The following is a 22,626-nucleotide window of genomic DNA, read 5'->3' as shown; positions in this document are numbered from 1 at the left end:
CAAGTAGTTAATGAGCTGCACCTGCTGAGCAAGCAGGCAAACAGCCAGAGGCTCCAGAACAGTCAGAAGGGCTGTGAGGGCACAGGCAGAAAGAAGGCAAGTGACTGTCCCTGGTGGAATTCTGTGCAGGCTCCATCACAGGCAGCTGCAGCTCTATGTGAAGGACTCTGGGAGAACAGGGAACCTGCTGAGAACATGCTACGCTGTCTCCTGCTTCGTGCAGAAATTTCCATCATATAAATCTCAGTACTCTTTGACATCACGGAAGTCACATCCTCAGGAAACAACGTCTGCTACCATCCTTCCAAAAACCCCACCACCATCTGTTTTGATACCTACACTCAAGATATAAGCCAGTAGATCCTATTTTTTTTTCCAAGGGCTGGCTGAAACACAAAAACTTACCAGAATTGCTGGGAAGCATGGTGCAGTTCTATTAAGGTTACAAAGAAGAGCTATAATGAAAATGTCAGGAAAATATTCAGCAGAAGAGGTCAATGGATTTGCCAGGAGTCTTGTATGGCTTCTTCACTATGGAAGGGGTGCTTCTCTTCAGACTGTCTCTGAATGACCACCTGAATATTCTCACGTATTGTGTAAGGGACCAGAGTGAGATATCAGACCATCACTCACTCAGCACTGTCACGGGCCACCCCGAGGTCCTGTGTGAGGCTGTGCAGATCTGCACTGCATAACAACTCAGGTACCATTTCCATCTCTACTCTCCAAAGCTGTGCAATGCAGCAGCCTAGGACATGTCCTGTCCACAGCACAACAGAGCAACTGTGTGGATTCGTGGAAGTTAAAAAAAAGGGCATCTGAACAGCTAGAGACACATCCTACCTAAGTGTCCTTTCAGATCATCGTTCTCTCTGTTCAGCCCCCACGCTCAGTTCTTTTAATCCATCTTCATCTATTTGCCTCTAAAATTGAAGAGGCATTTCCTAGGATATTCTGTGTGTACAAAAAAAAAAAAAAAAAGCCCAGTTTAAATTCTCAACATCAGGGAAAAATACAAGCTTTTTGCTTTTTTCTATTCCCCACCCCCTACTTCTCTAGATAAAACTTTCAGATAGGCCAAAATAAGCTATAGGTACTGCTACTGTCTGAATGTTCATGTCCCTCCAAAAATGATAGGTTGGAACCTAATACCCAATGGGATCCAGTTAAGGGGTGTGATAGCATTAGCAGGTGACTGGGTCAACAGGGCTCTGTCTGCCGTCATGATTGGGACTAGCACCCTTACAAAAGAATTTTAAGGGAGGCAGTTTGCTCCATCCCACCAAGTGAGCGCTCAATCTTGGAGAAAGAGAGCCTTCGTTAGACATTGATTCTGATGATGATCTGACCTTGGACCTTTCAACCTCCAGAACTGGGAACTATACATTTTGTTGCTTATAAATTATCTGGCCTAAGGTATTTTGTTGTAGCAGTTCAAATGGACAAGACATGTACCATCAGGGAATCCCAAACTGGTTATTCTCTCACCTTAGGATTGCCTCTAAAATTAATGAGGCATCTCCTAGGATCTTCTGTGATCCTAGAATTCTCCCACATCAGCTAGGTCAATGTTTTGCCTTAATTCTTGTTCTGCATCTCTTTAGCTCTAATCTTCTTTTTCTTGGTTCACCTAGCACATCTAAAGCCCCCTACTTTACTGTTCTACATTTCAGTCCATTTCCTGGTATGTGTCTTTGACAAAGCATACAAATTTAGCAACGTGAAATTGTATTTCTTGAATTCAGAAAAAATGGTTTCTCCTACATATAGAAACATATAAAAAGAAGGTTGGATTAAGTTGTATGAACTACAGAACTGATTACAAATTTGTAAGTTATGTACAATATACAAGAACATACAGTTGTATTAATACCATCCTTTATAAGATAGCAGCCCATCCATCACAGAGGAAATCTTTATTGATGACCAAAACTAACTCCAATATTACCCAAGATATACATTTAATACATGTTTGGGGCATCATGATTCTTTACTCAGGGGATCAGGCTGTACATAAAGGGCTTATCCCATGAAGTTGAGACCAAGGAAACCCAGTGCAGTATGGGAACCATGTATGAAATGCTTATAGTGTTCGTCACTTTCTAGATAATTCCTGCTTCACCTTTTTACAATTACAAATTTTTTACCACATTAAATTTTATTATTTTTAAGAAAAAAAAATGCAACCTGTAAACATTCCTATGGGAAGGCCTCATGTTCGTATGGAATGATCAGTCAGGAAAGCTCCTTCCTGCCTGCCCGCTAGCTGACCCGAACAGGAAGCACCACACAGTAAATTTGATATGACTTGGGTCACAATCCATGGACTGGGGAGCTTTACCCACTCCGGTCTCAATGAAGCTTGAGGATACTCTTTCATGTGCATTAAACCCACAGGGACTGATGCACAAAATCTGAATAGACATATATTTTACAAAAAGAATCATATGATTACCAAGAGGTCAGTGAAGGAAACAGTGAGAAAATCACATCCTCTCCTCAAAGGCAGGCTCTCCAGCAAGCCAGCTGCCAGGCACCTGCTGGGAGAGCATGGAATCTAAATTAACAGGAGCTCTGCTTGATTTGAATATAACTGCACCAGGCTCTGAAACCCAGAGCACCTATCTCCATAACACAGGCCTGTCACAACTGGCCACTCCAGGAACCCAACATTGTACTTGGCTGGAAATGGCCAACATATGCTCTTCAGGTTCTCTCTCTCTCTCTTTTTTTTTTTTTTTCCTGCCTCTCTTTTTAAAGCCCCATCTCTGATTCCAGCTAGCTTGCTTGCATGCTTGCTTGAGCACTAGGGTTTGAACCCAGGGCCTCTCGTATGCTATGGACACACTCTAACACTGGTGTACATCCCCAGTCCTTTTTGCTCCATGTTGTGATCCTCCTGTCTCAACCTCCTGTGTACCTGGGATTACAGATGAGTGCCACCATGTGGGGCTTGATTGCTACAGTCTTGACATAGATACTAATATCTTTCTTAAGGTTTCTGTCAAAGCTGGCTGACCTGGAGCCATTCTGTATCTTGGAGAGCTTCCTTCTCTACTCCAACCCATTAAGTGTTAATTTTATTCCTTACTTCCAAATTCATTGAAGACACTTCACATCAGAAACTGCATTTTATGCCCACATTACTGCATACTTATTCATGCTTCTAGAAAACTTACAAAAACTTTTCAAAAGTATAAACAAAGCAAACCTAAAGTGGCCTTGAATCCAATGTTAAAAAAAAAATTGATGAATAGTGAGGTGAATAATGAACTTGAATGATTATTGTTTTATATTTATCCTTTCCTTTGGTTTTCTAACATTTCCAAGTTTCAGTGAAAATTTTTCCTCCAGGCTACAGAAGGACAGATGTGTGTAACTTTAAGGTGCCCATCCCAATCTCAGAAGAACCAGACTCATCCAAAGGAGACACAAAGAACTTCGGATACTCTTTGTTAGAAAGTTGAGAAGGTGGAACAGTAAGATGCTGGGGTCACATTCAGAAGGCCATTTGGAAGCTCAGAGTTATCAGGCTTCCCGTTTGGAGATTCAGCAGCAGATATGCAGAGGAGGAGTGGGGACAAGTGATTCTTCCAGAGGAGGAGGAAACTTGCATAGAATGGTGTGGACTTCACCAGGAGCAATTTTACATCAGACTTTTATCAGCTTTAAAAATAAGTTTGGTCTTGGTATAGTTTTTTCATCAATACTTCAAATATTACAGGAAAAAAAGGTTCCTTCCTTTGACTTTATCAAGATGGCTGTTAATCAAAACAGAACAAAGAGGATAGATCTCTCAAACTCGTTGTTGGGCCAGGCACATGGTACACACCTCTAATCCTGCTACTGTCGAGCTGAGGCAGGAGGATCACAAGTTTAAGACCAGCCTCAGCAAATCAGTGAGACCCTGCTCAAAATACAAAATAAGAAGTACTGGAGAGAGCACTGAGCTCAATCCCCAGCACCACCACCACCAAAAAAAACTGCTGCTGAGCCTGGCAGTCATGACAACTGCCCCCGCCACAACTGCACCACTGTGAAGGAAGGCAGTAAGGACCTCCCTAGAACAAGCAAACCACCTTTCTCCACGTCGTGGTAGAACATCACATACTCAAAGCCAGGCCCTTTGTCTTGACCCAAAGCTTATGAAAGAACAAATGTCACAAGCCCAGCTCTTCACCAGAAGCTTTGAGGATGGCCTGGCACCAAAGCCAACTTGCATGATTTTAATCATAGATTGTGTAACCTTAAATTACAAAGAAATTCTTCTTGTTAAATCAACTATCAAATTAAAAAAAATAAAAAAATTAAAAAATAAATCAACTATCAAGAAGGAAGAAGTTTAACTGTCTGATAATTACTCAAATATCCAAAATGGTGGTTTAGGGGAAAACAGCACTCCACTGATCTTTTACCGAAATGAAGAGCTATGGATGTCAGGATTCAGAGTTCTCTGCTTCGAATATTAAACACACTGAATTTGCCCCACTCCCAAATTAGGAACATAACAGATGCTAGCTCCAGGAAGGACCGGCTCCTTTTGTTTTTGTTTTCTGTGTGTATGTGTATGTGTGTATGTATTGGGGGGAGGGGGTTTACTGGGGATTAAACCCAGGAGTGCTTTACCACTGAGTCACATCCTCAGCCCTTTTTATTTTTTATTTTAAGACAGGATCTCGGGCTGGGGATGTGGCTCAAGCGGTAGCGCGCTCGCCTGGCATGCGTGCGGCCCGGGTTCGATCCTCAGCACCACATACAAACAAATGTTGTGTCTGCCAAAAAGAAACCTAAAAAATAAATATTAAAATTCTCTCTCTCTCTCTCTCTCTCTCTCTCTCTGTCTTTAAAAAAAAAAAAAAAGACAGGATCTCACTGAGTTGCTTAAGGCCTCACTAAATTGCTGAGTCTGGCCTCAAACTTGTGACCCTCCTGCCTCGGCCTCCTGAGTCTCTTGAGTTTATAGGCATGCCCACTGGGCTCAATTTCCTTGGCTCCTTTTGATGTAATAAGAAAGCCCCAGGAACTCTAAAGGAAGCTAAACCTGTAAAATTTCTGTCTTTTGTCCTAATGTGCCCCTTCCCCCATTTAAAAGCCTTCTTCCTCCCAGAATTCCTTGAAAACAGAAACTTTGAAACAAAATAAGCTTCTTCTATATTCCTTCAAAGCTGGTTTCTGGAGCAGGGAGCCTTGTGGTCCAGCCTCTTTCCTCCCAGGTGGTATTTGAGTTGCCCAGTAATGATTTCTGTAAATCTCCCCATCTGGCTGCTTCCCAGGCCCTGTCTTAATAGGGGCCTGGAGGGTCTCTGGTCCTTGAAAGTGTCCAGCGTTGTTTCCACACACCACTTCTCTCCTGAGCTTTCTCGTGGCTCTGACTATGCTTCTCTGGCCCTTTCACTGCATGGCCTTCCTGTCTGCCCAGAAGTACTACTGCCCCTCAGGACTCCTCCACACTTCTTTTCCTTCTCCATCTGATAACTCCCGTGACTCACTCACCCCTGGGACTTCAAGAACTACTTATGTACAATGCTTTGAAACCAGGCAGTGCACAACCACAGGGAGACACATATCTACAGTTCCTCATTGTTACTTTTCTTGCTTTTTCATCAATCAGTCCGGAGATTCAGAATGTATTTGCACTTTGCCTACTCGCTATCTCCACTTTGATGTTAGTTCCCTTTCATGCTATCTGTCTGTGCAAAACATTTTTTCCACTTCATATCAAATATGGCCTAGGGATGTAGCTGAGTGACATAGCACTTGCCTAGCATGCACTAGGCTCCAGATTACATGCCAGCACTGAGGGGGCGGGGGGGGGGGGAATCTCAAATCTTTTCTTCTGGGTTCTGTATGAATTTACAGCATCCACCTACTTCCCCAAGTAAAAACTTCAGAAACCATTATGGATATGAAGTATTATTGGCCAATATATAATAGTGACTATGTCACAGTAATGATCAACAATGTGTAAGAAAAAAATTTCAAGGTTGGTAATTAAATAAGCCTGATGAATAACTGTTGACTTACATTAGTGGCATGATTAGGAAGAGTGAAAGAGAAGAATAATGTGCTATGAGACAGCCTTGATGTGTCTGTGTATGCCATCTGTAAGTATAATTAAGGAGATCTAACTAATTCTGCTTTCCCTTCTCAACTCTAAGTCGGACTAGGGCAGGACTGTTTGTATGCCTAGCACCTAGGACAGTCAACACTGGCTGGATACACAGTTGCTAACACAACTGGCTGAAAATCTAATCGATTTCTACTTTGGACTTTCAGGATCAAAGCAGACTTGCAGAAAGCCAATGGACAATATCAGTCTAATAGGACCACAAACACTAAAAAATACCTAATAGAACAAATAAAACCTCCTCAGTTTATCTGTTGGGTCTTCAGTTTATCATATGACCAGAAATTTCTCTATCTCACTAGACCCAAGACTCAGATTATGATGATGAATCTCACCTTGGCAACACTATAAACTGGCCTTGAGGGTCATTTATTATTTGAAAAGCCCCTTCCAAAGATGAAACAAAGCTAAAATCTCTGATACCAATTAAGCATCGATTGATCAGGAAGGTGTGAGAAAAACAGAGAGGTCTAACCAAGATCTCAACTCTGAAGGGCCGGGGACACAGGCAGGAGCACAGGAAAAAGAACATCTTTGAAAGCATTCCACTCAAAAACCTGAGGAAGGAGAAACCAACTCCCAGTTCCCTGTGACCAAAACTGACAACTCAAACTGGATGAGCACTATAAGAATTATTCATATACAAAGACAAGTGTTTATATCTGCAAATGCATTGTCATGACACAAATATACACAAAATAAAAATCTGCTTGTGAAACTTTTTCCTAAGCTTTCCTCGTTAAAATTTTACATTTGTAGAAATAATATCCACTCCAGCCTTAAAACAAACAAAAATTTCTCTCTAGCCCCTCGAATCTAACCGATCAGCAAATCCTATCAACCTGGTTATGTAATAAGATTCTGCTCAAAAACTGCTTTCTCTGTGTCAAGCTACTGGCTCTCTATGCTACAAAGGAAGTCTCTGTATTAACATGTATTTTAATAATATATTATAATTATTTTAGCATCTCCTTCCTCCTTCCCTCTTGGAACTACTTAAAGATTTTCAGGATTTCCTGTCTAATAACTAGGCTTAAAAAGTATTCAGTAAATCATAAGCTAAAATTAGAAAAAAAAAATAGGAATTGGAAACATGAGCATAGGATTTTGATAGCAAAGGTGAAGCCCTTTGGAAGCTGGATGTGGTGGTGCACACCTGTGATCCCAGTGATTTGGGAGGCTAAGGCAGAAGGATCACAAGTTCAAGCCCAGCCTCAGCAATTGCCCTAAGCAACTTATCGAGACCCCATCTCAAAAAATAAAAATGGCTGAGGATGTGGCTCCGTAGTTAAGCACTTCTGGGATTGATTCCTGATACAAAAAAACAAAAAACCCAAAGATGAAGCCTTTCATCCCTCCGACTTTAAGCCTCTCAGTTGCCTTTTCCCTACCATGTTTTGTCAATTTCAGATCATGATCTGGTGTCACAGCACCTTCTTCATGGTTTTCATGGCTATAGCTGTGGGCACTGAATGGATGTACTAACTTTATCACTTTCTTACTTCTTTGTTCTTCCCTTATTCTGTTCCTTATCAGAAGCAAAGACCACAACACAGAGAGGTCCAACACAAAGAACTGAACGATGCAGAGATAATGTATGAATAATGGTGCTGATTAAAACACTGACAAATATTAAAGAATACTGCTTTCAAGCAACTCAGGTCTCCTACGTCTAAGCATATGACTCAACAAGCCAACTCTTTCCTAGGTGAGAGACCACAGCACTGGCCCTCCCTACTAATGCCATTGATATCTGTCCATCAAAGTAAATGGATGACCTCATATTTGAATATAAAAGTGGAGAGCTCAGAGCTCTGAAGTGACTGATAATGCAGTTCTGCTCTCTGCTGTAGAGGGAAAGTGATTTGGATTAATATTTGAAATCTTAATCTTTATGAAGGAAACAGGAGCTTAAGTTGCTACATAAAAGTTTTCAGTGGATGACAGAGATCTTGACATTGGTGTGCAAGTAGATAGTATATTAACCTACCTTGATTAATGAAAGCAATTACCAAGTGCTGTTACCATAAGTGGAATAATTCCACTAAATGACGTCTCTGGGTAATTCTTCATTTAGCCCAGATAAAGCCAGGGGTTATTTGAAAAAATGTTTCCCATATCTAAAAATGAATGTTTTGCTAGTTTAAACATAATCTTTGGCATTTACACCCACTACAGATTTATGCCTTTTGTATATTCATTACTATGTATGCAAAACCATTTTCAGGAGTGAGAAAGAAAAATCTTACATTTCACTAGAAAAAAAAGCTACTCTCCTATTACGGCATGCTAATACTCACCTTGGGAAGAATAACTTACGAACTCAAGATTTTATATATGCAATTCAACTACTGTGAATTCAAAGACAAGCACAACAATTTATTTATATTTAAAGTTATGAAGGATTAGAGAACTAATTATAAAAGACAAAAATTATTTATAAGACCTCAGGGTAGGACTGGGGCTTTAGCTCAGTGGCAGATAGCTTGCCTGGCATGTATGAAGCACTGGGTTCGATCCTTAGCACCACATAAAAATAAACAAATAAAATTAAGGCATACTGTCCACCTACACCTACAAAACAAAACAAAAAAGACCTCAGGGTAGGGAAGAATTTTGTAAAGACACAAAAATATCTGAACAACAAAGGTAAAATTGATAAATTCAATTACATTTATTATAAGTGGGAATTTTATCAAACGCTACCATAAAAAGAGTCAAAAGACAAACTACTGTGAATGCAAAGAAATATGCAACATACAGGGGATGAAGGGCTAGGATCCAGAATATATATATAAAGAAGTCCTAAACGTCATGAAAACGTAAGATAAACCTAACACTTCGAATGGCTGAAGACTTAAATGGCCATTTTGTAGAACAGGGAATCCAATTAAATGGATTAAGCAAACATGAAATGTTGCTTAAGCTTATCAGTAATCAGGAAAAGAAAATTCTACTAGGATAATTATACCCCCACCAGATGAGCACACCTTAAAATCTAACCATATCCAATGAGAAATTCTTATGCACTGCTGGCAGGTATATAAATTGGTATGATCACTGCTGTAGTTTGGATCTCACATACTCCCTCTACCCACCCAAAGGCCTGGGTGTTAGAGGACTGGTTCCTGGCATGGTGCTTTTGAGGAGGTGGTGGAACCTTTAACAGGTGGGCCTAGTGGGAGGTATTCAGGGCAGCAGGGGTGTGTCCTTGAAGGAGAAAGTGGGACGGGGAGGAGAGATTCCTCTTTCTCCCTTTCTGACAAGGTTAGCCCTTCTGCTGTATCCCACACCCTGCCATGATGTACCTCCATAGGCCCAAACAACAGGACCAACCAATCACCAACTGAACCAAAACCATGAGCCAAACTAAGCCTTTGCTCTTAAGCTGATTGTCTCAGTTATTTGTTATTGTGATGTATTAGCTGACTAACACAATCACTTTAGAAAATACAACCAGGTTGAAGACAGGCATATTCTACAACACAGTGATTCCACTCGCAGAAATTCGTGAACATAGATAGATACCAGGTTATATGTATAAAATGTCCAGAGCAGCACTGTTCATAATAGCCAAATCAATGAAAGCAATACAATTCCACCAACCAAAGAAAGGAAAATAAACTCTGGTGCAATGATACACTGGAATACTATACAGGAATGAAATAACTACTGCTACAGGGAATGAGCTAGAGATCCCACAAAAAGTATTATTAAATAAAAGACATTATAAAAGAATATATACAATATTATTCCATTCATGTAAAGTTAAAAAGCAGACAAAAACTAAACTATGTGTGGTAAAACTGTAAAGAAACCAAGAAAATTATTAGGACAAAATTATGGATAAGGGTTGCCTGAGGTGAAAGGAGATTCTAGGGTGCTCATAATATTATATTTCCTTCACCAGCCTGGTGGCTACATGAAGAGTTTATATTATTTGTTCAATTGTGTGATCATATTTGTACACTTTTTCTGTATATGCTTCACTTTTGTTTTTTGAAAAAGTGAAACATAAGATCAAACGTTCTGGGGCTGGAATGTAGCTCAGTGATAGAGTACTTGCTGATTAAGTATATGCAAAGCTCTGGGTTCAATAATAAAAATTTAAAAAAAAAAAAAAAAAAAGAACAGACATTCTAGAAATAACAAACATCAAGGAAGTAGGGGCAGAAAAAGAACTAAAAATGTAATCAGGCCCGGCATAATGGTGCATGCCTATAATTCCAGTGACTCGGGAACCTGAAGCAGGAGGATCCCAAGTTCAAGCCTAGCCTCCCAACTTAGTGAGACCCTGTTTCAAAATAAAAATAAATAAAAAGGGCTGGGGATGAGGCCATGGTTTTGGTTCTGGGTTTGATCCTCAGGACACTCCCCTTCAAAAATAAAATACTGCAAGAGTCAAATATAAAGCAAAGGCTGTTATAATGTGCCTTTTTTTATTAAAAAAAATCATGCCATAAATACCAATAAATAATCATTTTAATGTGAAGAATTAGCAGACTATTAATTTTACCAATACAATTTTGGATGCTTATATACTTCAATAAAAAGAGTTCTAATCAACCCTTTTCCCCTTTATTGTTTACTAGAAATGTTAGTCCTCATTTTAAATGAGTTCACTTTGCTTTTTCTGTATGTCAGGTGTTGTCAGATAACAAAGGTTCTCAAAATGGACTGCAGTTGAAGCCTTCACTTTACATTACCTTCCTGTCTAACAGAGCAGGTTGAGCTATGTAGGACTGCCATATTTGATTATTTTGACCTACAAAAACAGCAATTTTATATGATTCACCCTAATAGGTAGCCTCCACAGCCTAAGCTGCACACTCCTGCCCGTGGCATGCCCCTGCCCATGTGCTTAAAGAGCTGACAGTTGTGCAGAACAACATGAAGACACCCCTGGTTTTCTTGATAACTTTTCCTCCATATTTAAAAGGAGTCCACTATCTGCTTTCTTTCAAAAAAAGATAAAGCAGTGATGAGGTGTACACAATTTATTAAAGTAGACTATGATTTAGCTCATGCATTCCACAAACATTTATTGATCACCTACCATGTGCCAGGTCCTGGGGACAGACAAAAACAAGCAAGACAAGGATCACTGATTCGTGAAGCTTACAAAGAAAGAGAAATAAAAAGGGTAAGAAAATCAGCATGTCCATGAAAGTGCATTCCAAGAAGGAGCCTCTAACTCACATTTCTCACCGGGTGTTAGAAATACAGGATTTCACCTTTGCCATATTTTTTCACACGAGTTTAGTTTAATAACAACCGATCAAATCAAAGGCAGACATCAGGACAAAGAGATCAGAAATGTCAATTCAGAGTCAGCTGAATAATAAAGTCCTGTATAATTCCATTTTCTTGATTTTAAATTGGTAGCTTATAAAAAAGGAGTGTAAAAGAGCTAAACGTCGTCTCTTTGAATCGTACCTCCTTGTTAAAGCGGCAGATGGCGTGCCTTATGTTCACAGAAGGAGAGCCGAGCGCTAGCAAAGGTAACTGCTCTGCCAGAAGGAAAGGAGCAAATCAGAAAATGGCTCTGAACTGCTGTCCCCTCCAAAGGTCAAGGATGACTGAGCTTCAGAGGCATACAGAATGACAAAGGTAACTAGTGTAACGTTCTCCAGGGTGTTTTCTTTTCAGAATCAAGAAAACGTATTGGTCCTGAGGAAGATCTCAACTATACTGAAAAACTCTTGAGTCTCCTATCACAGAATTTAAGGTCCCATGTTTGACCTAGCATATACCATGTTGTTAGTGCAGTTGTTGAGGTCTCTTTTTTTATTTTATTTTCCCAGTTCTGCTTCCTTAAATGCCCAAACAACACGCTTAGGTATGTAATATGAACACTGTGAGAACGAGGAAATATAAGTAAAGTGTTACTCATCCAAAGAAACTGAAGCCCGATGATAATCCATATAAGAATTGTAAATGGTTATACAAGGCCAAAAAAAAAAAAAAAACGTTCAACCTTATAAGTAACTTAAATATTTTAAATAGTATGGAATGCCATGTTTTACCTATACAATAGGCAAGAATGTTTCTAAGAATTTCTATCTACTGTGTGTACAGGCCATTAGTGCTTGAGATTTCAAATAAACTCCAGCATTTTTCATAATTTCTATTTCTAATTGTATGTTTCTCCTAATGCATCCTCAGGACGATATCAGACTTCAAAAGGTCAGGTCTGGGAAGATTTCTAATAGAAAATGAAAGCGCCATGAAATGCTTCTTGAAAACCTAGACCATTTTGACTTGATTTGTTAGCATTTCATGACGAAATTGTGCATTTTTACCAAAAGGATACTATTATTTCTACCTTCAAATTGGAATCCAGAACTCATTATTGCTGCTGCTGTTCTGTGTTCAGCCACATAGTCAAAATCAAAAGCTTATGGCCAGCCATGCAGCACACACCTGTATTCCCAGGAGGCTAAAATAGGAGGATTGCAAGTTCAAGGCCAGCCTCGGCAACTTAGGGAGACCCTGTCTTAAAATAGAAAATAAAAGGGGGAGATGAGGAAGAGGATGAGCAGAAGGAGTCTTAAATAGAGGGAGGAAGAAACTTCTATGAAGGTAAGAAGAGAAAGGAATAAAGGACACTCAAATCCATTGATAATCCTCTCATTTATAGCCCTTTTTTTTTTTTTTTTTTTTTTTAATATTGGGAATTGAACCCAGGGGTGCCTTACCACTAAGCCACATCCCCAGTCCTTTTTTTAAATTTTGAGACAGGGTCTCACTAAGTTGTTTAGGATCTCTCTAAGTTGTTTAGGACCTCGCTAAATTGCTGAGGCTCATCTTGAATTTGCAATCCTCCTGTCTTCAGACTCTAAAGTAGCTGGGATTACAGGCTTTCGCTACAACACCCAATTTATAGCCTTTCTTTTATTAGACTATAGTGAGAGGCTTATAAAAATATTATATTCTTTTTGTTGTTGTATTTATTTTTCATTGACAAATAATTGTATACATATTTATTGGGTATAATGTGATACCTGATATATCATCATGGAATGATTCATTCAAACTGATTATATCCATAACCTTATATACTTATTTGTGTGTGGTATCAATGTTAAAAATCTGCTCTCTAAGCAATTTTGAAACACACATTATGTTATTATTAACTATAGTCCCCAGAATGTACAAGAGATCTCAAGAGCATATTCCTTCTAGCTAACTGAAACTTTGCACTCTTTGACTAACATAAAAATAGAGAATATTTCTTGGATTTATGTCATCCTTGCACAGGGGCCATGCTAATCTGCTCTGTCTCATTCCAATTTTAGTATGCTGCCCCAGTGAGCACAAGATGTTGCATTCTTGACTTTGGGGCATTTTCTAAAATACTACCTTTTCATGAAGTTTCTCTGCCAAAGAAACAAAATCCATCTTCGTCAGAACAAAGGAAGCCAGTACACCAAGAAATTCTCCGGGAATATAATTATAAACATTTAGCATTGTTTTGAATATGAGAAAAGGAAAAGCTTTTATCTAGGAGTTTTTCATAATCTCAAGAAAGAATTCACCCGTCATTTATTTTCAAGGAAATGCAGCGCTTCTTGGAAGAAACCCAGAGGATCCTGCTGTTAAATCAAGACACACGCAGGAAAAAAAATTATGCACTCCACAATAACATGGCATGGAACACAAAGGAGCGGTACTTCTCCAGCAGGGACAGGGCCCCTCAACACAGGGACTCCTGCGGGGGACTTAATTACAGCGCAGCAAGGGGATCCACCACAAAGCCAGTGGCCACCTTCCAGGGCCAGTGCAGACCTGGGTCCTCCGTGCAGGCACAGATGGCCCCACGGCTTCTCCTCTGGCAGGAGACCCTCTAGAAAACTCTGAGAATGGATATGTGCCAAAAAGTTTTTTGCTATCAGTATTTTTTAAGAGCTCTGTGCCCACCATATGCTCCTATAAAAGTTATCCTTAATTTGAGAGTCAATCAGCAAGGATTTACTGAGCCTGAACTATGTGCCAGGGACAGGAGAAAGGACTAAAGCAGCTTATCCTCTAGTTTAGGAACATGGATTAAACTCTGATTTAATTTAAGGGCTTTTGATTTTTTTTTTTCCATCATGCTGCAAACACAAAAACAGTAGAGGAGACACCATAAAACCACTGCCCTAAAATTAGAGAGAAAACAAACACAAATTTACAGAAAGAGAGTTCTATCCACAGAAGAAACCTGGCCTCTGACACAGGGATGTTGCATTGAAATCTAATTCAGTAGCAACGGTCACTGGACCCTTTTAAAGCAGTCACCATAGCAACCACAAACAGGACTACAGCACAAACAGGCAATTAGCCCCCAAATTATGAAGCAGTGACACAGTTGCTAAATTATAGCACTGAGTGCATTCTACCTTGTAAGAAATTCTAAAGTAAATGAAAATTGAACCACATGCTTACTAAAGAAGAACCAAGCTATATGTTCCATATTGTTTTATGAAACTAACATACATGTAGCTTTTCTGTATACGAACCCTACCTTCAAGGTCATGCTTGAATTAATAAAAATCACAAAATTCTTCATTCTTATGGGCGTATATACAATAATACCACCTATGTAATTTAGAGTTCATTCACAATTTCCATAGTATGTATGTATGTGTGTATATATGTATGTGTATTATTGTATATACAATAATACCACCTATGTAATTTAGAGTTCATTCACAATTTCCATAGTATGTATGTATGTGTGTGTATATATATATATATATATATATATATATATATATATATATTATATATACACATACTATGTAAATTGTAAATGAACTCTAAATTACATAGGTGGTATTATTGTGTGTATATATATATATATATATATTATTGTATATATATGTATACATATATATACACATGAAGACACAAACACACATATTTAAAAATTAACATCACTCTGAACTAAGAAAGCACTGCTTAGTGAGTTGAATCAACAAAGGTACAGTTCTTGGGTAACTAATATACCCATAACCAGCACTATTTAAGTCCACCCTATTACTTCTACCATGACAGTATTAATATTGTTATTGTTGTATTTTGTTGTTATTACTATTAAGAAAAAAGTTTTTGTTTTGTTTTAGGGTTACCAGGGATTGAACTCAGGGGCACTAGACCACTGAGCCACATCTCGAACCCTATTTTGTATTTTATTTAGAGACAGGGTCTCACTGAATTGCTTAGAGCCTCGATTTTTGCTGACACTGGATTTGAACTCATGATCCTCCTACCTTAGCCTCCCAAGCTGCTGGGATTACAGGTGACTGTTTTCTTTTTGTTTTTTTGGTTTTGGTTTGGATTTTGATTTTTGTTTCGTTTTGTTTTAATTTTTTTTAATCTTTATTTATTTGGGTTTTTTTTATGTGGTGCTGAGGATCGAACCCAGGGCCTCACTCGTGCTAGGCAAATGCTCTACCGCTAAGCCACAACTCCAGCCCTTGAGTGAATTTTTTTAAAAATTTTTTTTAGTTGTAGATGAACACAATACCTTCATTTTATTTGTTCATTTATATGTGGTGCTAAGGATTGAACCCCGTGCCTCACACATGCTAGGCAAGTGCTCTACCACTGAGCCACAACACCAGCCCCTCATTTTTCTGTTTTTGAAATGAGGTCTTACTGTGGTGCCCAGGCTGACCTCTAATTTTTTATCTTCTACCTCCACTTCCTGAGTAGCTGGAATGACAGGTATGCATCCCCATACTCAGCAAAAATACAAGTTTGTAAGTTACATTGCCTGCCTTGAATTTTGCTTTCATCACTAACTAGACAAATCACATAATCCATCTGTGCTGCAACTTCCCCTTCTAGATCATGGAGATAATAATAAAAACAAAGACATTGCGAGCACTACCACGAGGCACAGTATTTAGCACAATACCTAGTATGTGGTGAGTAGAGAACACAATTTATCTCTTTTTCCATTTAAACATTTGGCTTCCTCTCCTAACTGGTAAATAAGGAATCTGAATTAAAACCCAGGTCTCATTCTAAATTTTAGAACACTTTCTATAGCTATACTGCCAGGAAACACCCCCCAAAAGTCCATTTAATCAAAGTACACAACTGTTTCATTATTATACAGTAATAAAAAGTAACCTTTGTCGCACCTGCTGACACTGTATGGCCAGGGCTTTGATGTCAGATAATGAGAGCCGGTGCTTCCAGCAAAAATATTTCACCACCTAAACATTACCTTGTTCTCTTTTTTTTTCCGTTTTTCCTTCTTAAAAAATTATACATCTGAGTAATGAATTACTATAGGAAATATTTCAGAGTGTTACTTTTAAGTCACAAAAGCAAAATAATTTGTTAATAAAACAACTTTAAACTATGAAGGGTTCGGTGAGAAGCAGAATCATGCTACACCAAAACAGTGTTTCAGCTCCAGGTACTAAGAGCTATTTCTGGAGCCATAAACAAAACTCATTTTTTAAAGTTTCTAAACAAAGAACCAGGATATACCTCTTCATTTCATAAGAATACTCAACCCTGGTACAAAGTGGTCCAGGTGAGTTTGGATGAATTCCTAAAGAGATTAGACTAGAAGACCAAGGTCCCACAAAAGGGGAAGGTAGGAGATGCCCGGTCACTGCCCTTTTCTATTTCCTCTCCCCCAACCCTCAGAATTCACTCATCAATTCATTAAGATATCATGTTAGGTACTCACGATAAAAAGCTGAGTAAGACAATAAAGAATCTGGCAGAGAAAACAAAATGAAGGGGCTGGGGATGTGGCTCAAGCGGTAGCGCGCTCGCCTGGCATGCGTGCGGCCCGGGTTCGATCCTCAGCACCACATACAAACAAAGATGTTGTGTCTGCCGAGAACTAAAAAAAAAAATATTAAAAGAATTCTCTCTCACTCTTTCTTAAAAAAAAAAAAAAAGAAAACAAAATGAAAACCAACCATCACAAAACAGTGGAGCATTACAGTTGCCAAGGATTTCTCAGGGGTCACAGAGGGACCCCTGCTGACCAGCACTGAACACAGAACTAGGCAAGATTATATGCCAAGTGCTCCCGTAAACATTATGCCATTCAAAAATAAATGCCGCTGGGCACCATAGCACATGTCTATAATCCCAGCGGCTGGGGAGGCTGAGGCAGAGGATCTTGAGTTCAAGTTGACTCAGCAACTTGGCAAGGTGCTAAGCAACTCAGTGAGACTCTGTCTCTAAATAAAATACACACACAAAAAAAGGCCTGGGGATGTGGCTCAGTAGTTAAGTGCCCCTGAGTTCAATAAATAAATAAGTAAAAAATAAATACCAACAAAGTCTTACCAAGCCTCACTGTAGAGGAGTGAGTGAGGTGTTATTTCTACTAGTCACATTTTTTACTTTAATTCCAGCTTCAGGATATATTTCTGTCCCAGTCTATATGTTCCTGTTTGCTCTCTGCTCAGTAGACAAAGAAATAAAGGCTTCAAGATATAAGAGGCAGAACTGAGAATTAAATTTGGGTCCTCTTAATGCAAGTCCAAGGATCTTTCTTCTGCACTATGATCCTCCCTAAATACCTCCCCTTTCCCATTCTCCACTTTCCTTTCTCCTTTATTTCTCTTCCCTAGATGGGTAAGAGTGTCAGCATCTCAATCAGAAGTCAAAACTCAAATGTCAACAGGTCGGGGGATAGATGATGTAAATGAGAGAGGCAGGCAGACGGGAAGATGATGTGCATGAAATGGAATGGCGGGGACCGGGGCAAGTTGGAGGTTCATGCCCTTCCTGAAGAAGGAAACTCACTCAGTTCCAGCCTCTCAGGCCAGCCAGAAAATGCCACCCCTGGGCTTTATGAACCCTTACAATTTTGAGAGAAGCTTTAAATCCAGATTTTTATACCACTCTCCCTATTTAAAAGAAGGAGGAGGAGGAGGAAGAGGAGGAGGAGGGTGGGGGTGGAGGAGTGAGGAGCAGGAGGAGGAGGAGGAGAAGGAGGAGGAGGAGAAGGAAGAAGCTCCTGAAATCAAATATTCCTCAATCCCAGGGCTGCATTCTGGCCCTGGGATACCAGTTTGTAATTTGTTCTCTAGAAGAGAGGTGGCTAAGCTTGCAGGTGTGGCCCTCTGTCACTGGGGTGTTTCTCTTGTGAAGTTTAACCATCAAGCAACCATTGCGAAGCAAACCACAGGACAGATGTTGTCAACAGACTTTATTCTAATGCTGAGGTGTTATGGAGATAAGTGCATTGAATAACGGTCACAGTGCTGAAACGATTTAGACATCACAGCTCCAAAATCCATGAAGTGTCTGACTCACTTCCTTGACATCCTACCACGCAGCTTTTTGGCTTCTGCTTAGACACCCCATGACCCAACTGGGAAGTCTCCCCTCGGGAACCCTGCTAACTCACTCTGACCTTAGTCTTGACTGAAGACCCATCTTCATATTAAGTTGAGTTCTGTATCCTTGTAACTGCAACCCATTAGTCCCTGGATCATTACACCTAGAATACAATATTCCAGAAGTGATAAGGCAAATTTTATCATCACATTCTGGACAGTGTTTCTGCTAATGTAAACAATGCTCACATCAGCTTCCCCTCACCTCCTGCCAGTACTGGGGATTGGACCCAGGGGCTCTTTACCACTGAGCTACATCCCAGCTCTTTTTTTTTTTTTTTTTAATTTATTGATATCGAGACAGGTTCTCACTAAGGTGCTGAGGCTGGCCTCAAACTTGTGATCCTCCTGCCTCATCCTCCGAAGTCTGGGATTACAGGTGTGCACCACTGCACCTGGTCCCCATCAGCTTTTTACCTAGCCTGTCACACTTGCCTCCCTGCCTGTAGCAACCCCAGCAAATCAACAAAGGCTTACCAATCCCCACAACAGAGGAGAGAGTGAGCTGTTATTTCTACTAGTCACATTTTTTACTTTAATTCCAGCTTCAGGATATATTTATGTCCCAGTCTCCATGTTCCTGATCTAGAGTACATACTTTGCTTCCCATAAATAATTATTTTAACTCTTTGGCTTAAAAAAATCCTGACATTTATTTTAGTAACAGAATGGAGTTGGTTTCACAGAATGTTAAGTGAATATGTCTGGCTAGTTTGTTTGACTTTATAGGAAGAAAAATGACTTAACATTTTAGCTTTGTAATAGAAATTAAGAAATATTGCTACAAATTCAATGTGTATCCTGAAATATTGCCAACATCAGTCCAGTAAATTACATCATAGAACATTACAACTATAGAATGATGCTTGTTTTTCTGTCAAAGTCATGAATCCTTTCCAAATGATCTTTGTCTTGGCAGACTCATTTTTAAAAACCTTTTAAAACAAAGTATCAAAATTAGGATCATAAGAATTTTCAAATTCAAGTAAATAGCCCATGTTTCATTTCCTAAATTGATTGATGAAGTATTATTTTACAGCTTCATTTTCATATTTTTCTATCATCTGATTTCTTTGCATTCTTCCCAGCTCCTTATAAAGTAACTGAGAAGCCATCCTGATTCCTCCCTTTCTTATTGCTTAGCAAATCTTTCAATGAGTTAGCAAAGCTCATTTCTTATGCCCAAGGAGACCCCCAACACCATCCCTGCCCCAGTCCATATCTCTTACCTGGACTATTGCAATAGCCACCTAACTTGATTCACTCTCCGTCTGCAAGGATAGCCAGAGTGATCTTTTAAAAACATTTATCAGATTACATCATTCCAGTGGCTGCCTGTTATTAAAACAAACTCCAGACTCTTGCCAGGGCTCAAGGACCTGATTGCTGTCCGCCTCTCCACGATCTTCTCTCACATGGGTTCCTCTGCTCCAGCTACACCAGAGTCCTTGGGGGTTTGGGGGTGGCTGTGCTGACCCCTGGGGATGCAGGAAGGTGTCACTCTAGATCAAGCAGTCCCATAACATACAGGGATCACTGTGCCCCAGCACAATAACACCCATGTTTGCTTTTTTCAAAATAAAAACTATTTAATTTGTTCTTTTTAGATATACATAACAGTAGAGTGGATTTTGACATACTGTACATACATGCAGTATAACTTATTCTAATTTGCAAGAAAAATAAAAGGAGACACAGAGACAAGATGCAGAGACAGGAAAAGAAGTGACTGTCCTTCCAAGCAAACACGTTTATTTATATCAAAAGTTACATTAGGTCATGAATACCATGATTGCATTATCATTTAGTAATCTTTTAATCCCAGGTGCTGGATAATTAAGATCAAAGTCCACGCTGATTACTGGACTGATTATCTGACACAGAGGCCTTTTCTCTAAGGACACTGGGTTGAGGTCTCTGATTAACTTTGTGATTGTGGGATGCTTAGTGACTAGGAAGTTTCTACTATACCTAATAGTTATCTTACTAGCTTCCAGGAGAACTGCCTAGCATTCCAAGCATGGGAAACAGAGTGCCAGTTGCCCCCTGGGAGTTTGCTCACCAGAGGAATGCTTCCCTGTACATTTCTCAGTCAGAATACCTACAAGTCCCTGTGTGCCTGAGATGAAGGTCAAAACTGATAAGACTCCAACACAGAGTTTCCTCATGAAGGACATTGCTACAGCAGCCAGGTATCCTGTGTCTTTACACAGAAGTTTTCTCAGCTGTCAGGCATTCTGTGTCCTTGCACAGAAACTTCCTAATCACTAAGCATGCCACAATCACAAAGTTAATTAGAGACCTCAACCCAAACACAGAACCCCTACACTAATTAGGATCCCATTCTTGTGGTTGAACATTATGTATAGTTGCACTGGTCATGTATTCATATATGAAAATAGTAATGTTCAATGCATTCTACTGTCTTTCCTATTCCCATGCCCTTTCCCTTCCCTTCATTGTCCTTTGTCTACTCCAATGAACTTTTATTCTTCCGTCCCCCCCACCCTTATTGTGTGTTAGCATCTGCATATCAGAGAGAACATTCAGCCTTTGGTTTTTTGGGATTGGTTTATCACTTAGCATGATAGTCTTCACTTCCATCTGTTTACCAGCAAATGCCATGGCTGAGTAATATTCCATTGTGTGTGTGTGTATATATATGTGTGTGTGTGTGTATGTATGTATGTGTAGATATATATATATATATATATATATATATATATATATATCACATTATATGATAAAATATTCAACATCTGTAGTCATTAAAGAAATACAAATTAAAACCAAACTGAGATTCCATCTCACTCCAGTAAGAATGGCAATTATTAAGAATACAAGTGACAATAAATCTTGGTAAGGATGTGGGGGAAAATGTTCACTCATACATTGCTAGTGGGACTGCAAATTGGTGCAACCATTATGGAAAGCAGTATGAAGATTCCTCAAAAAACTTGAACCACCATATATGAATATGTGACCACCATTTGACCCAGCTATCCCACTCCTCGGCATACACCCAAAGGACTTACTACAGTGATGCAGCCACATCAATGTTTAAAGCAGCTCAATTCACAATAAATAAGCGATGGAACCAACCTAGGTGCCCTTCAACAGATGAATGGATAAAGAAAATGTGGTGTCTATACACCATGTCTGCTTTTCTCACAAACACCACACTCATTCACACAAGATCTTTGCTTTCGCTTTCAGCCCAGGACACAATTTTCCCAGCTTGTTCCTTCTTACACTTTGGATTCAATTCCAATGTCATCTCCTCTGGAAGGCCATGCCCAGACCTCATTTCTGAAATTGCCTCCTCTACCAATACTCCTGCCAGTCTTATTCCTTACCCTGCTTTATTTTCTTTTTAAAACACATATCACTATGCAATATTATTTATTCATTTGGTTACTCTTTTGTTATTTTTCTCCTTCCCTGAAATTCCCTAAGAGCAGGAATTTTGTACCCCGACCACCTAATAATGCCTCAGATTCAATCTTCTTCAACAGAAAAAAAAAAGAAAGAAAATAAATCAACAAATCAGTATCTATAATAATCATCGCGTGTGAAATAAATATCTAAAATATTTTTTCTTATTTAGGATTAGAGATTCTTAAAAAAAAAAAACAAACTTCAATTTGGGAGGACAGTGATTATTTTTTCCTATGTCAAGTTTCCCTTTTCAGTTTGGGGGTTTTGTTTTGTCTTTTCCAGTGCTGGGGATTGAACTCAGGACCTCAAACATGCTAGGCAAGTGCTCTGCCCCTGAACTACATCCATAGCCCTGGGAGTTGCTTTTACATTTCACAACTTTTACTTTTATATAGTACAGGGAGACATGGCAAGTTTAAAATTAAGCTAAAAACTAAGTCACCATCTAACTCTCTCATAAAATTTGAAAGGTTTTTTTTTTTTTTTTTATGAACAGAGTATTTTAGTCAAGCTCACAGTAAAGGTGCAGTTTCTCCTAGCTCAGATAGTCATCAAAGCAAGAGAGGGCAGCCTCTGAGGGCACCCAGAGAGAGAAGCCCCCCTTGACTCTGAGAGGAGCAACCCCTGAATCTACTGGAATACAGAACAAACATCACCTTTCATCAAAAATACACACCAACATATTTTCAAGACCAA

At 39.3% G+C, this 22,626-nt stretch overlaps 1 protein-coding gene and 1 pseudogene across 5 annotated transcripts in view; both read right to left on the bottom strand.

The window, feature by feature from the left end:
• Nucleotides 1-22,626, bottom strand: part of Bicd1 (BICD cargo adaptor 1) — a 230,738-nt gene that overhangs the window by 190,818 nt on the left and 17,294 nt on the right. The gene's annotated exons all lie outside the window — the stretch shown is intronic.
• Nucleotides 13,345-13,444, bottom strand: LOC125616688 (annotated as a pseudogene).

This window comes from Marmota marmota, unplaced genomic scaffold, assembly GCF_001458135.2.
Source record: "Marmota marmota marmota unplaced genomic scaffold, marMar, whole genome shotgun sequence".
NCBI classification, from domain to species: domain Eukaryota; kingdom Metazoa; phylum Chordata; class Mammalia; order Rodentia; family Sciuridae; genus Marmota; species Marmota marmota.
Note: the sequence above shows the minus strand (reverse complement) of the source record. Positions and strands in the feature narration are given on the sequence as shown.